Below are 9,811 nucleotides of genomic sequence, written 5' to 3' on the forward strand. Positions count from 1 at the left end.
AAATGCCGTGGTTTTAATAACATGCTAAAATTATGAACAGAATGCTGTTCTCATAGAAAGTGAATTGTTTATATGATTGCAAAACACTTCCGATAAAGTTTACAAACTACTGCATAAATATCAATGGAGAAAATCAATACTTAATGAACTGTAATCTCTTGTGACAGTATTTTAGACCTTTTTTTAACCCTTATGTAAAGCAAATCTATTCATCAAAGGTTTAACTGTCTTGTTATTTATATGATATCACTGCTTTATGACATTTTTTCTTCAACATTTTGTATACAGGTATTTACAAGCATTCCTTACAGCTTACTTAACACGTTGTTTACATCCAAAGTCTTTATTGCTGTAATTTCAAATCTGTTTGAAAATCATGATGTCATTAAATTTACTAACTACATGTTTTAATTTAACATTTAACCTTGGAACTAATTCTTACTACAATCACTAAAAACTAAAGCCTATCCTCCAAATACATACCTTGACTTTTAAAACACAGTTTGTGCTAAAAACTAAGGTTTACTCCCAGGATTCATAACTTGTACGAACCACAGTTCTAATCTAAGTTTTTATTACACATAATATGTATTTTAAAGTCTGAAAAAGAAATGAAATACTATTTAGAATACATACTCCAGTATAAAAGATACAAATAAAATATGATATCATTAATGTTATCAGTATTACCTCCTTTGACATATACTTGTGACTTCAGATCAAATTTTCTGATATCAAATAATTCTTTTCTGTTGTTCTGATATTTACTTAACAAAACCAAAAAGATCATGGTGTAAAGACAGAAATATATTATAACCAAATCATGGTTCCAAGAAACCTTTGATCAAAGTTGACAAAAAAGAATTATTCATCAAACTGTAAGAACAAGCCTGTTCTATCATTGCTTTTGACAGTCAAGTATTTATAACTGTTGACATCTTATCCAATATAACTTTATGTATTTTCTTCAACTTAGATATATTTACATTTATTCCATATAGCGTGTTTATGCTGTTATCATCAACTGTCATTCACATTACAGTTCATAGCTAATGAAACATCTTTCAAACATCAAAAACTTAATTAGTTTTATGGAACTTATTTGACCTTGAAACAACTTTTCTATTGTTAAGTGATTCGGAATAATTCTACCAGTCTTTCAATGTTCCATACCACTTACAGTAATAACATGTACCGCTGCCCTTTAATGCCACTTTATGCAAATAACTTCCGTGATTTGTTTCTGCCTTTCCCTTTACTTGTACTTGTTAAATTCCCCATCTTTCCTTGGTTACAGTTTGATTTCAGCAATTATTTTTCCTGCAAATTGTACAATATACAGTCTGGGATCCTTTGATGTGAAGAAATGAAAGGATATTGTTAGAAAGTAAGGTAAAGTGAAGACAAAGTATGATTTTGGGTGAGACAAACTTAAAAAAAAATATAATAAAAAATAGCCACAAATCTATGTTAGCTATATACCAAAAGAAAATAGTGTGCATGTATAAATCCAAATCATTAATCCATTCTACATGTGTTTGGTGTGACTTTTGAATCAAGCACTGTCATGGAATCAAACTGCTCAGAAAATCATCATTTCGTATATCATTCTCTAGAATAATGTTATTAAATAAAATTAGCATTGGTACTATTATAAAGGATATTAAGTCCATCACACGAGCACTGTGACCTTTTCCTTAGTAACCATTTTAGTTCCTTTACATGCATTTCCTTGTTGTGTCTATTCATAGTCACATTTTCTAATTGATAATACAAATTCATTGTAAATAATAACAATGACTTGTATTATGTCAATAGTTGTGCTTAATTCTCGAAAAGTATACCTAATTTTCACCTTCTATAACAGTTCTAAGTACTTTCCACACTGCAGGTTTTAAGAGTCTGAAAGAGAAATGTTTCAGATTCTGTACCTAAATGATATCTGTAAGGTTATCAAGGTAAGCTCTGTACAGGTCTGGTTTAAATTGATCTGGAGTGACAGTTTTAGCTTTGAAACCACTTCTTATTGTTTTCAATGTACATTAGATATGTGTAGACCACTTTATGTTTGAAGTTGATCAATTCAAGTCATTGTCAGCATCATAAAATGAGTTTTTATATGTGTACCCCTATACATGGTCTAAAAGTGCATTGACCATGGCCGCATGTTTAAAAACCCATTTTTGGCCTTAAAGCAGCTGCAACTTGAGTAAACTGAACTTTATTGCATCAAATACACATAATATGATGCAACCAATGTCAAGAATCACAAAAATATTTCATTTACAAAAAAAAGATGTACATTTTAGAGGGGCCTTATTTCCTTTGACCATTGGACATGCGAGTCATGCAATGTACCACTGATACTAAATTTGCTATAACTTATATATTTTTCAACTAATCATGATGAACCTTTGTACTTGAAGTCAAAAAGGTTTCCAAAATGAAATTTTTTGTAGAAAAACTGGAAAAATACAGCTGACTGTCTGCTTATGTACCTGATAAACTTAGAACCCTACATTATCTTCCGTTTGTTTCAGATTTTTCATCATTCAAAACCCAAATAAAGGCTAACTTTTAATATCGGACACAATCGCACTTGAACAAGATCTGTACAGGTCTGGTTTAAACTGATCTGGAGTGACAGTTTTAGCTTTGAAACCACTTCTTATTGTTTTCAATGTACATTAGATATGTGTATACCACTTTATGTTTGAAGTTGATCAATTTAAGTCATTGTCAGCATCATAAAATTGGTTTTTATATGTGTACCCCTATACATGGTCTAAAAGTGCATCGACCATGGCCGCATGTTTAAAAACCCATTTTTGGCCTTAAAGCAGCTTCAACTTGAGTAAACTGAACTTTATTGCATCAAATACACATAATATGATGCAGCCAATGTAAAGAATCACAAAAATATTTCATTTACAAAAAAAAGATGTACATTTTAGAGGGGCCTTATTTCCTTCGACCATTGGACATGCGAGTCATGCAATGTACCACTGATACTAAATTTGCTATAACTTATATATTTTTCAACTAATTATGATGAAACTTTGTACTTGAAGTCAAAAAAGGTTCATCTTGACATGAGTGCAGCTTTTATTCAAATTGACCACATTTATTGATCTAATAAGGGGGTCGCCAGGGTATTAGAAACTGTATTTGCTGGGGGTAATTTGGTGTTTATTTTCAAGAATTCAGTAAATCTACATGAAAGAATAAGATTGTGGCCCTTTATTCTCTATTTTCTGAAATTAAAATAAAAAAATATGGTTTCTATGGGATTTTCCATTGAAATTGCACTTTTGCTAAGGTGCTAGGTATGAAATATAGACCAGTGGGGAAAATATTGTACAGCTTTGAGTTTTTCTCCTCTAACTATACACTAGGAACATCAAATCAAGAAAAAACATACTTTATGAACAAGGTTTAGGCAGAAATCTGACAATTTAGTGTAATTTTTATGAACCCAGTCAATGAAATATGGCAAAATCAGGGGTTTTCACAGCCTTGTCTTAGGATCTATAAAATCACAGATATGTGTTTTATTGGTCTGAATCTTTTGTATTTGCTAGTAAATAATATAAATAATGTGAAAAAAAAAAAAAAAAAAAAAAAAAAAAAAACTAATATATTCATTCCATTGATATTCATGCATCTAATGTAAGTCACTACATGTATATACCTTGTGATGTCTAAAAAATACCTAATTTTAGAGTTCCGCATACACTATAAGGTTTCAAAAATGAAATTTTTTGAAGAAAAACTGGAAAAATACAGCTGACTGTCTGCTTATGTACCTGATAAACTTAGAACCCTACATTATCTTCCGTTTGTTTCAGATTTTTCATCATTCAAAACCCAAATAAAGGCTAACTTTTAATATCGGACACAATCGCACTTGAACAAGCTCTGTACAGGTCTGGTTTAAATTGATCTGGAGTGACAGTTTTAGCTTTGAAACCACTTCTTATTGTTTTCAATGTACATTAGATATGTGTAGACCACTTTATGTTTGAAGTTGATCAATTTAAGTCATTGTCAGCATCATAAAATGAGTTTTTATATGTGTACCCCTATACATGGTCTAAAAGTGCATCGACCATGGCCGCATGTTTAAAAACCCATTTTTGGCCTCAAAGCAGCTTCAACTTGAATAAACTGAACTGTATTGCATCAAATACACATAATATGATGCAATCAATGTAAAGAATCACAAAAATATTTCATTTACAAAAAAAAGATGTACATTTTAGAGGGGCCTTATTTCCTTCGACCATTGGACATGCGAGTCATGCAATGTACCACTGATACTAAATTTGCTATAACTTATATATTTTTCAACTAATCATGATGAACCTTTGTACTTGAAGTCAAAAAAGGTTCATCTTGACATGAGTGCAGTTTTTATTCAAATTGAGCACATTTATTGATCTAATAAGGGGGTTGCCAGGGTATCAGAAATTGTATTGGCTAGTATTTGCTGGGGGTAATTTGGTGTTTATTTTCAAGAATTCAGTAAATCTACATGAAAGAATAAGATTTTGGCCCTTTATTCTCTATTTTCTGAAATTAAAATAAAAAAATATGGTTTCTATGGGATTTTCCATTGAAATTGCACTTTTGCTAAGGTGCTAGGTATGAAATATAGACCAGTGGGGAAAATATTGTACAGCTTTGAGTTTTTCTCCTCTAACTATACACTAGGAACATCAAATCAAGAAAAAACATACTTTATGAACAAGGTTTAGGCAGAAATTTGACAATTTAGTGTAATTTTTATGAACCCAGTCAATGAAATATGGCAAAATCAGGGGTTTTCACAGCCTTGTCTTAGGATCTATAAAATCACAGATATGTGTTTTATTGGTCTGAATCTTTTGTATTTGCTAGTAAATAATATAAATAATGTGAAAAAAAAACAAAAAAAAACTAATATATTCATTCCATTGATATTCATGCATCTAATGTAAGTCACTACATGTATATACCTTGTGATGTCTAAAAAATACCTAATTTTAGAGTTCCGCATACACTATAAGGTTTCAAAAATGAAATTTTTTGAAGAAAAACTGGAAAAATACAGCTGACTGTCTGCTTATGTACCTGATAAACTTAGAACCCTACATTATCTTCCGTTTGTTTCAGATTTTTCATCATTCAAAACCCAAATAAAGGCTAACTTTTAATATCGGACACAATCGCACTTGAACAAGCTCTGTACAGGTCTGGTTTAAATTGATCTGGAGTGACAGTTTTAGCTTTGAAACCACTTCTTATTGTTTTCAATGTACATTAGATATGTGTAGACCACTTTATGTTTGAAGTTGATCAATTTAAGTCATTGTCAGCATCATAAAATGAGTTTTTATATGTGTACCCCTATACATGGTCTAAAAGTGCATCGACCATGGCCGCATGTTTAAAAACCCATTTTTGGCCTCAAAGCAGCTTCAACTTGAATAAACTGAACTGTATTGCATCAAATACACATAATATGATGCAATCAATGTAAAGAATCACAAAAATATTTCATTTACAAAAAAAAGATGTACATTTTAGAGGGGCCTTATTTCCTTCGACCATTGGACATGCGAGTCATGCAATGTACCACTGATACTAAATTTGCTATAACTTATATATTTTTCAACTAATCATGATGAACCTTTGTACTTGAAGTCAAAAAAGGTTCATCTTGACATGAGTGCAGTTTTTATTCAAATTGAGCACATTTATTGATCTAATAAGGGGGTTGCCAGGGTATCAGAAATTGTATTGGCTAGTATTTGCTGGGGGTAATTTGGTGTTTATTTTCAAGAATTCAGTAAATCTACATGAAAGAATAAGATTTTGGCCCTTTATTCTCTATTTTCTGAAATTAAAATAAAAAAATATGGTTTCTATGGGATTTTCCATTGAAATTGCACTTTTGCTAAGGTGCTAGGTATGAAATATAGACCAGTGGGGAAAATATTGTACAGCTTTGAGTTTTTCTCCTCTAACTATACACTAGGAACATCAAATCAAGAAAAAACATACTTTATGAACAAGGTTTAGGCAGAAATTTGACAATTTAGTGTAATTTTTATGAACCCAGTCAATGAAATATGGCAAAATCAGGGGTTTTCACAGCCTTGTCTTAGGATCTATAAAATCACAGATATGTGTTTTATTGGTCTGAATCTTTTGTATTTGCTAGTAAATAATATAAATAATGTGAAAAAAAAACAAAAAAAAACTAATATATTCATTCCATTGATATTCATGCATCTAATGTAAGTCACTACATGTATATACCTTGTGATGTCTAAAAAACACCTAATTTTAGAGTTCCGCATACACTATAAGGTTTCAAAAATGAAATTTTTTGTAGAAAAACTGGAAAAATACAGCTGACTGTCTGCTTATGTACCTGATAAACTTAGAATCCTACATTATCTTTCGTTTGTTTCAGATTTTTCATCATTCAAAACCCAAATAAAGGCTAACTTTTAATATCGGACACAATCGCACTTGAACAAGATCTGTACAGGTCTGGTTTAAATTGATCTGGAGTGACAGTTTTAGCTTTGAAACCACTTCTTATTGTTTTCAATGTACATTAGATATGTGTAGACCACTTTATGTTTGAAGTTGATCAATTTAAGTCATTGTCAGCATCATAAAATTGGTTTTTATATGTGTACCCCTATACATGGTCTAAAAGTGCATCGACCATGGCCGCATGTTTAAAAACCCATTTTTGGCCTTAAAGCAGCTTCAACTTGAGTAAACTGAACTTTATTGCATCAAATACACATAATATGATGCAGCCAATGTAAAGAATCACAAAAATATTTCATTTACAAAAAAAAGATGTACATTTTAGAGGGGCCTTATTTCCTTCGACCATTGGACATGCGAGTCATGCAATGTACCACTGATACTAAATTTGCTATAACTTATATATTTTTCAACTAATCATGATGAACCTTTGTACTTGAAGTCAAAAAAGGTTCATCTTGACATGAGTGCAGCTTTTATTCAAATTGAGCACATTTATTGATCTAATAAGGGGGTTGCCAGGGTATTAGAAACTGTATTTGCTGGGGGTAATTTGGTGTTTATTTTCAAGAATTCAGTAAATTTACATGAAATAATTAGATTTTGGCCCTTTATTCTCTATTTACTGAAATTAAAATAAAAAAAATATGGTTTCTATGGGATTTTCCATTGAAATTGCACTTTTGCTAATGTGCTAGGTATGAAATATAGACCAGTGGGGAAAATATTGTACAGCTTTGAGTTTTTCTCCTCTAACTATACACTAGGAACATCAAATCAAGAAAAAACATACTTTATGAACAAGGTTTAGGCAGAAATCTGACAATTTAGTGTAATTTTTATGAACCCAGTCAATGAAATATGGCAAAATCAGGGGTTTTCACAGCCTTGTCTTAGGATCTATAAAATCACAGATATGTGTTTTATTGGTCTGAATCTTTTGTATTTGCTAGTAAATAATATAAATAATGTGAAAAAAAAACAAAAAAAAACTAATATATTCATTCCATTGATATTCATGCATCTAATGTAAGTCACTACATGTATATACCTTGTGATGTCTAAAAAACACCTAATTTTAGAGTTCCGCATACACTATAAGGTTTCAAAAATGAAATTTTTTGAAGAAAAACTGGAAAAATACAGCTGACTGTCTGCTTATGTACCTGATAAACTTAGAACCCTACATTATCTTCCGTTTGTTTCAGATTTTTCATCATTCAAAACCCAAATAAAGGCTAACTTTTAATATCGGACACAATCACACTTGAACAAGCTCTGTACAGGTCTGGTTTAAATTGATCTGGAGTGACAGTTTTAGCTTTGAAACCACTTCTTATTGTTTTCAATGTACATTAGATATGTGTAGACCACTTTATGTTTGAAGTTGATCAATTTAAGTCATTGTCAGCATCATAAAATGAGTTTCTATATGTGTACCCCTATACATGGTCTAAAAGTGCATCGACCATGGCCGCATGTTTAAAAACCCATTTTTGGCCTCAAAGCAGCTTCAACTTGAGTAAACTGAACTTTATTGCATCAAATACACATAATATGATGCAACCAATGTAAAGAATCACAAAAATATTTCATTTACAAAAAAAAGATGTACATTTTAGAGGGGCCTTATTTCCTTTGACCATTGGACATGCGAGTCATGCAATGTACCACTGATACTAAATTTGCTATAACTTATATATTTTTCAACTAATCATGATGAACCTTTGTACTTGAAGTCAAAAAAGGTTCATCTTGACATGAGTGCAGCTTTTATTCAAATTGAGCACATTTATTGATCTAATAAGGGGGTTGCCAGGGTATTAGAAACTGTATTTGCTGGGGGTAATTTGGTGTTTATTTTCAAGAATTCAGTAAATTTACATGAAATAATTAGATTTTGGCCCTTTATTCTCTATTTTCTGAAATTAAAATAAAAAAAAATATGGTTTCTATGGGATTTTCCATTGAAATTGCACTTTTGCTAATGTGCTAGGTATGAAATATAGACCAGTGGGGAAAATATTGTACAGCTTTGAGTTTTTCTCCTCTAACTATACACTAGGAACATCAAATCAAGAAAAAACATACTTTATGAACAAGGTTTAGGCAGAAATCTGACAATTTAGTGTAATTTTTATGAACCCAGTCAATGAAATATGGCAAAATCAGGGGTTTTCACAGCCTTGTCTTAGGATCTATAAAATCACAGATATGTGTTTTATTGGAGTGAATCTTTTGTATTTGCTAGTAAATAATATAAATAATGTGAAAAAAAAACAAAAAAAAAACTAATATATTCATTCCATTGATATTCATGCATCTAATGTAAGTCACTACATGTATATACCTTGTGATGTCTAAAAAACACCTAATTTTAGAGTTCCGCATACACTATAAGGTTTCAAAAATGAAATTTTTTGAAGAAAAACTGGAAAAATACAGCTGACTGTCTGCTTATGTACCTGATAAACTTAGAACCCTACATTATCTTCCGTTTGTTTCAGATTTTTCATCATTCAAAACCCAAATAAAGGCTAACTTTTAATATCGGACACAATCACACTTGAACAAGCTCTGTACAGGTCTGGTTTAAATTGATCTGGAGTGACAGTTTTAGCTTTGAAACCACTTCTTATTGTTTTCAATGTACATTAGATATGTGTAGACCACTTTATGTTTGAAGTTGATCAATTTAAGTCATTGTCAGCATCATAAAATGAGTTTCTATATGTGTACCTCTATACATGGTCTAAAAGTGCATCGACCATGGCCGCATGTTTAAAAACCCATTTTTGGCCTCAAAGCAGCTTCAACTTGAGTAAACTGAACTGTATTGCATCAAATACACATAATATGATGCAACCAATGTAAAGAATCACAAAAATATTTCATTTACAAAAAAAAGATGTACATTTTAGAGGGGCCTTATTTCCTTTGACCATTGGACATGCGAGTCATGCAATGTACCACTGATACTAAATTTGCTATAACTTATATATTTTTCAACTAATCATGATGAACCTTTGTACTTGAAGTCAAAAAGGTTTCAAAAATGAAATTTTTTGTAGAAAAACTGGAAAAATACAGCTGACTGTCTGCTTATGTACCTGATAAACTTAGAACCCTACATTATCTTCCGTTTGTTTCAGATTTTTCATCATTCAAAACCCAAATAAAGGCTAACTTTTAATATCGGACACAATCACACTTGAACAAGCTCTGTACAGGTCTGGTTTAAATTGATCTGGAGTGACAGTTT

The sequence above is a fragment of the Perna viridis genome, chromosome 11, assembly GCF_037379345.1.
Source record: "Perna viridis isolate PV_CMFRI_1.1 ecotype Kerala chromosome 11, ASM3737934v1, whole genome shotgun sequence".
Taxonomy (NCBI): domain Eukaryota; kingdom Metazoa; phylum Mollusca; class Bivalvia; order Mytilida; family Mytilidae; genus Perna; species Perna viridis.